This window comes from Vigna radiata, chromosome 6 (assembly GCF_000741045.1).
Source record: "Vigna radiata var. radiata cultivar VC1973A chromosome 6, Vradiata_ver6, whole genome shotgun sequence".
NCBI lineage: Eukaryota > Viridiplantae > Streptophyta > Magnoliopsida > Fabales > Fabaceae > Vigna > Vigna radiata.
In genome coordinates this window covers 19,691,802-19,698,882 of record NC_028356.1, presented here as the reverse complement: position 1 = coordinate 19,698,882, position 7,081 = coordinate 19,691,802, and positions in this window count along the sequence as shown.

Here is a 7,081-nt window from a genome sequence, read left to right as displayed (position 1 = left end):
TCGTCCTCAACTGAAATAGTCACAGGTTTTCAACCGTTCGGTTATCTACAACGCGACGACTAAAAACAACCTCTCTCAAACTCATAAGTCCTATAGTTAATCATGGCTAAAGCCGAACGATTAACTTGGACTTGGGGGGCATATTGTACACTATGATATCCGGGTCGAGCGGTTATGATATATCTTATTAAAGATATAAAATAATCAAAGGATAATCAATAATATCTTATTAAAGATATTGATAAGCTGAAGATAAAATAATCAAGGGATAATCAAGAATATTTATTTAAAGATATTTTCAGGTAAGTCTGTTTATATTATATTATGTTTATATTTTATTTTGTTGGGCTTATATCAGTTCAAGGTCCATGAGACAAATTATAAATAGAGAGTCAGGGCCACAAGCCAGGTACTTCCAATCACCTTCTAATCATCTTTCAATCACATTCCACTCACACTCTACTTACGTTTGAGCAGAACTCAAACATACAATTGTGATACACAATTCCCAAAACCGCTCCTAACTTGGGCATCAAAGTGCCATTGCAGGTACCTCCCCCCTCCGGTCAAAGATCGAAGTCCACCCAACGGTCAAGGTTGAAGGAGAGCGAGCGGTCAAGACTCAGAAGAGCTAGCAATCCAGTCCATCCCAGCACCAGAAAGTGATAAAGCCGCATCATCCAGGTTAGTGTCTCGGTCCCCAAAAATATTTACCGAAACAGATTGAATTTAATAATTTTTCTTATATTGGTATGAAAGATGTTAAGAGAATCTCGAGTTGGTTATTTGTAATGAAGACATGTTAATATATTAGTTTTTTGTATTTTTTGTTTTTTCAGATTTTTAATTTTGTTTTTTGTTTGTATTTTTTTTCTTTTCCAAATTCTCCAAACTCTTGAATCCTTTAATTGTCAATCTTAAAATCATAATCAACGACTTTTTCTTTAGCATTCACGGTATTCAACAACCAAAATCTTAATTAAAATATATACGAAAACACTGAGGTGAATAGTTACAGATGCTATGAAAAATGTTTAAAGGATTGTTGAATAAAGATATTGTTAATAAAAGCTTTTAAGAAAGGAAAACAATAAAACATAATTTTTATACTGGTTCACTCAAAATTAAATTATGTTTTATTTTTCTTTAATAATTCTTAAGAAATTCTACTCATTTTTTGTAAAATCATGTGATTTGCCTATCTAGAATCTCATCGAGTATTCTCACCACTCTTGATTTATATGTATTATTACAACTCCTGATCCTCTAGTCAATCCTGACTAGTTCGTTTACTATAAACCACTCCTAGTTTCCCTAATCAACACAACTCGTCCGAGTTTGTCCACTCCTAGTTACAAGTATTATCCACCACTCTTGGCATTCGAGTATAACTCATTCTTGATTGTTGAGTATTATGATCACTCCTGGTTACAAGTGTTATCAACCACCTATGGTTCCCTAGTCTATCCTAGTATAAAAATGAGTGTTTTTAATATAAACACACTTGGTGTTTGTTCACAAATACAAATTTTATAAACTCTCATAGAGAGGATTACAAAGATACAAATCAATCTATGAACTTGTGAGGTTTCTTCTCTTAGGTTAAAGAGCATTAGACAATATGAGCTCATGGAGTTCTTTCTCTTTTTTCCTTCGAGATGAGATTTATTTTCTCTACCAACTTGGGGATAAACCTCGAGAGAGAGGTCAGCTATCCTACCAACCTCTATACCTTTTTCACTTTTTACAAGCTCCTCATCTCCACGATGGCGGTTCATGATAACGGTTGAAAAACCGTTATTTTTATATTTAATTTTGACACTAAACACACTCTTTATGACTTAGAAATTAGCTTGAAATCATGCATTTTGCTTAAGTTAGAGAATAAGAGAGTCAAATATGGTTTTCTTGGTTTTATGCTTGGTTTTCCTTGTTTTGGTAGGAATTAACATGAATTGAATGAAGGAAGTTGAAGTAGTAAGGAGTTGGACTCAAGAGAAGAAGGAAAAGTGCTTAAAAGAGGAATCACAGGCACCGTTGAGCGCAAGTCCACCGCCGAGCGCTAGCCTCGTGGAGGAGTTCTCTGGACAACGCCTAAGTGCCAACGCTGAGGGGAAAATCAAGTGTCGCAGCCACCGCTAAGCGACACTTTCACCGCTGAGCACCATCCTCTTCATTGAGTTCACTGCCAAACGCCTGGGCATCAACGCTGAGTGATATTTCTGAGTACCGTGCCTACCGTTGAGCGGTGATCCAGCGTTGAGCGCCAGTCTCTTGGGCCTGGGCCAATTTCTGCTGATTTTAATGAACTATATATTGATTTGCACGACCCATAGAGGGTATCTTTTGGTAGAAGGAGAGGCAAAAACACTCTCTTCACCCCTCAGACGCGGATTTTGGATGTGGAAGCTCCAATCTACAATTTCTAGAGTTTTATCTTTCATTCTTTTCATTATTTTCATCTAGATTCACCATGTTTATGGTGAACTAAACCTCCATTGTTGTTGGGGAAAAGATGTAATCCTTTGAAACTCTTATATATTGAATTGATTCTTAATCTATATGCTTTACTTCATTAATTGTTAGAGTTTTTCCTCTATACTTTATGCATGCTTTGTTTATCTCATTCAATAGTGTGATCTTTGATTTTGTCGATATGGACACATACGCGGAAATCTAGACATGGGGGAATTCTCTAGGGAGCAATATTACCTAGACATAGGGATAGAAAGACTGATTGCCTTTAAGCTTTTGTGCGAATGTAATGCATGATCAATTCCAATGGAGACAAGACATTGTAAACTAGTAATTAGGAGTAGTCTCTTTTCACCAAGACATTAGGATTAGGGTAAATTAGAAAGTGGCATTAACATTAATGAAGGACTAGAATTCGTAAATATATGAGAGTGGATAGGATAAAGTAGGAAACCCCAACAACATAATTCATCCATATAATTCACCTACGTATTGATGAAGGTTGAAAAACAGCTATTTTCATATGTCAATTTGGACCAAATTACACCCTTTACTACTCGGAATGAGCTCAGAATCAAGCAAAACTCAATAAATGAGTCTCGAGAGAGTCAAAAGTTGTTTTTAGCGATTTTATGCTTATTTTGCATTGTTTTGTAGCTAATTTGAGAAAAGTAAAGAATGGAGTTGAAGACGAAGGTCTTAGACTCAAGAAAAGGAAAGAAATGTTGAAGATATGCAGAAAAGTCAACCAGTCAACCAGAAAAGTCAACCAATCAACCAGGAAAGTCAACCAGTCAACAAGGAAAAGTCAACCAGTCAACCAAAGCACAGTTGACCAGCGCCAGGCGATAGACCATGGCGCCGGGCGATTGCCAGATGGGCCTGGACCTGTTTTATGTTATTTTTTATGATCTGTTTGGGCCTGGATTTGTTTATGTCATTTTTATGCCCTATTTAAAGCCCAAAACGTCTTAGAGTTTGTATCTTTTGATGACTTAGGCACAAAAACACACTTTTCACCCCTTTGGGGTAGATTTGGAGATGGTGACAACTCTCCTTTTCTCCTTTTTAGGGTTTGTATCTCTTTCATTCCATTCTTTATCTAGATTCATCATGACAATGGTGAACTAAACCCTATTGTTGTTGGGGAAAACAATGTAATCTTTTGATACTCTCTCTTATTGAAACTATTGATTATTTATATGGTCTCCATATGTTTCGATTTATTATTGTTGGGTTATCATCTGTGCTTAAAGCTTTTATCGTTTAACTCATTCGGTATATTGATGTTTGTCTTTATTGACATGGGGACGTGCAACAATGACATGAACTGGTGAGTAATCTCTTGATTCTGCAATACCACATAGGGATAGGGGTAGGACGATCAATTGTGCTAACTTCTGTTTATAATGCGGTATTAATTACTAGGGGAGGCTAGGGATAACAAGCCAGTAGTTAATATTAGGCCTTTTTCGCTGAGGGATCGGGTTGATGGGAGGCTAAGAAAGTCGCATAACAATTGAATCAATCAACTAATAATCAAGGGTAGTATGTAAGAGAGAGTGGAATAGATGAAATGCTTAGTATCCAACAACATCAATTCATCCATTGTTCTGTGTTTAACCTCAATTGATCAAATTGCATTCATGTTTATTTTTTTGCACTTTATAAAAATCCCAAAATATTATTTTTATAGTCTTGATTGGTTAAGCAAAAACACAACAGTTTAGTGCCGTGAGTCTCTTGGGAAAACGATACTTGGACTTACCATTTTATTATTACTTGAACGATTTGGTACGCTTGCCAATTTGTCAACACGTATATTCTTTGGTCAATTGATCAACCTTTGCATGAATGTTTATTTTCTGTTTTGCATTATAAACACTAAACTTTCGTTCTCAAGTCTTAAATAATCAACAAAATACATGATTGTCTAGGCCAATGAGTCTCTAAGGAAAACGATACTCGGTTTTACCGTTTATATTACTTGATACGATTCGGTACACTTGCCGGAGTCTTAACAGTGCACTTGTTCGGATTCGCCTCAATACCCTATGCAATTAGCATGAAGCCTAAAAACTTGCTCACTCCAACACCAAAAGTACATTTGGAGGGATTTAACCACATGTTGTAGCGCCTAACTTGGTTAAATACCTCCTTCGGGTCTTTAATGTGCTCTTCAATTGGTTGAGATGTCACCACCATATCATCAACACAAATCTCCATATAACAACCTATTTGACAATGGAAGATCTTGTCCATGAGACGTTGATATGTGGCCTTGACATTCTTCAGACTGAATGACATAACCTCGAACAATAGTTTGTCCGCTCGGTGATGAAAGTTGTTTAATCCTAGTCTGGATGATACATGAGTATTTGATTATATCCGGAGTAAGAATATAGAGAGGATAAATATACTTTGTTCACGCTTTGTTTAGGTTAGTGATGTCAGTTCACATCCTCCACTAATTGCTCGATTATTTTTACCATCACCACATACACGAGCCATGTAATGCATCTAACTTCCTGAATGAAGTTGACCTCTTTCAACTTCTTAACCTTAGCTTCAACGACCATTCTCCTTTCCTCACCCTTGCAGCGCTTATTCTGTGCATCCAATTGGGCTTCTTTGAAAAGAGTTAGCCTATGGGACATCATGCCAGGGTGAATTCCCGACATATCAATGTATGTCCATGCGAATAGGTTGTTATTGGACTTTAGCACTCTTGCCACAACTTATTCCTGCTCAGAACTTAGGTTGCTAAACATATTTATTGTTTGGTCATCCTATTTCCCCAGGTTCAATTCCTTAACTTCTCCTTGTGACTCTACTTTGTCCTCCGTGTTGGAATGAGGGTTTAGGTCAGCCATGGCCACTTCAAATTGATGGGCCTTGCGCAATGGAACATATGACATCACCTTGAGTCTTGCTGCATAACACCCTCACACAGTTTTCTAAACTGCATGCATCATGCAAATCGTTCCTTATCAAAAGAGAACTTCAACACCAAATGAGGTGTGAAGACTATGGCGCCAAAGATGTTAAGGTAGGGTCGCCTGATCAACATGTTATATGAAGTGTTAGACTCCACTAAGAGATCCATCTAACCTTGGGTGTCCACCCGTTCTCTAGTGAACCTGAGGATTTGCTTATTGTATGGCAAAATGAGGTCCTCGGACAAGTCCATCTTCGAGAACATCTTCCAATATAAGATGTTGACCGAGCTCCCTTGGTCGATCAACACTTTGCTCACCCATAGTTGGCTATCTTAGTAGTGATCACCATCGAGTTGTCCTGGTTGGGATATGTGTGAAGGTGATAGGTGGTATAGTCCTCGACTTTCTATCAACTAGGTGGACGATTTTTAGGGCTCAAATATGCCTTTCCCCACGGATGTTGACGATCCACCTCCCACAAACTCTCTTAAGATTTTGTTGATGTGTTCTAAGTGAACGATCTCTACTTCTACTTATGCTTTTTGTCTTGACGCTTTAAGTGTTCTCTATGGTACTCTATTCTTGAAGTACGGTGAGAACTTCTCTTAAGGCTACACTTGCGCGATGGGCTTCTTTCCTTTCGCTCAACTTTAACATACCTGTTGAGGTGACCTACTTAGATAACCTCTTAAATTTTTCCATGAAGGGTGGTCTATTCCTTCGTGGTATGCCTCATATTTTTTTTTTTGTAGATGTCATTGTGCACAGGCTACTTGCTGCTTCTTTAGGAATATCAAAGTTATCGTCTATATTTCAAGATAGACTCCTACTCAATAGTATTGCAGACAATATGAAATCTCCTTCATTCTTACATCTTGATCATTTATGTTTATGTTTTCAATCGTGTTCAATGCCTAGAGTGAACTTTTGTCTGTGTTAACTTTATTCATTAAGAATCAAACAATAACTTCATGATTCTTATTCTTTTGTTGGGCATTTATGGTTTAGATTTAAATTATCGGCATAGGAATGCCCAACATGCAGGGCAAGCATTTGTAGAGCTACATACTCTAATTTATTTCAAGAATAGGTATGCAACATAACTTTTGCTTTCTGTTGCTGTTATTTTTATCTATAGACATTTTGCAACCTATTCTTACATGTTTATCTTTGTTTATGTAGGCCTACAGACACAAAGGCTAGAATAGTGAAAATAAGATTTAATGGCTTTTTTGTGTTTGTTCCCAAGTAAAGTATCTTATTCGTGCCTTGTTTCTTTCCTTTTTGAATTCCTTTGTGATATATTAGTTGTAAAGGTGAACCACAAAAAAGAGGGAAGAATGTTTTTGATTTAATCTGAGGAAGAGATAGTCCTGTCAATAATGTTAGCCACTGAAGAAGCTATATGTTATCTCTACTTTCAGTTAATTTGTCATTTATAGTTTGCCTGATCCTTTCCCGTTCACAGATATGGCATAGAAGGACCTATATATTTGACAAAAGACAAAAAGGGAAATGGAGAATGATATGCAGATGAGCAACAACAGAAAATAAAAAGGATGGATGGTAGCCTTTCATATAGCGTTTTACACATAGTCCAAATTCAAATGGAGGTTGTGGAGCCTCAACCTAACCTTCCGAAACTTCAACTTACTCTCATCTAGAGG